Here is a 674-nt window from a genome sequence, read left to right on the forward strand (position 1 = left end):
TGACTACTTTGAGACTCAAATAAAATGTAACAGTAGTCCTCCTTCAACCAAATCCCACAATTCCTTGCACACATGATGTCAATAAGGTAAGGAACATCACAGTGCAATGAGTTGTGGGTTATGTATTTCCTGCATGCTGTCTATAAGCTGTAGAGAAGTTGTTACAATTTCTAATATCAATGTTTTAGTCCCTCCTCCCCTTCCATACATATAGTTACATAGAGCTGAAAATAGACCAGAGTCCATCAAGTTCAACCCTTCAAACCCAGAACACATAAACCTATACTGACCTATCTATACACTCACATACATAAACTATATATACCAACATTAATACTAACTGTAGATATCAATATCACAATAGCCTTGGATACTATGCTTGTTCAAGAACTCATCCAGGCCCCTCTTATAGGCACTAACAGAATCTGCCATTACAACATTGGGATTTCAAATTCAGAGAGTAAAGAACTGTTTTGCAACTGGATTTCACATGTAAAATTGATTTTTATTTAAACATTTTGAAGGAACAGATTATAGTGACAGGTATATACTGTATATTAGGGGTTTCTGTGTCGTGTGGGGCTCTTTAACAAATTTTGGTTCAGAAGCTGGCTGACATTTCTCTTTCCCTGTATGTCACCTGCTTATATATATATATACACACAACTCTGACA

The sequence above is a fragment of the Xenopus tropicalis genome, chromosome 10, assembly GCF_000004195.4.
Source record: "Xenopus tropicalis strain Nigerian chromosome 10, UCB_Xtro_10.0, whole genome shotgun sequence".
NCBI lineage: Eukaryota > Metazoa > Chordata > Amphibia > Anura > Pipidae > Xenopus > Xenopus tropicalis.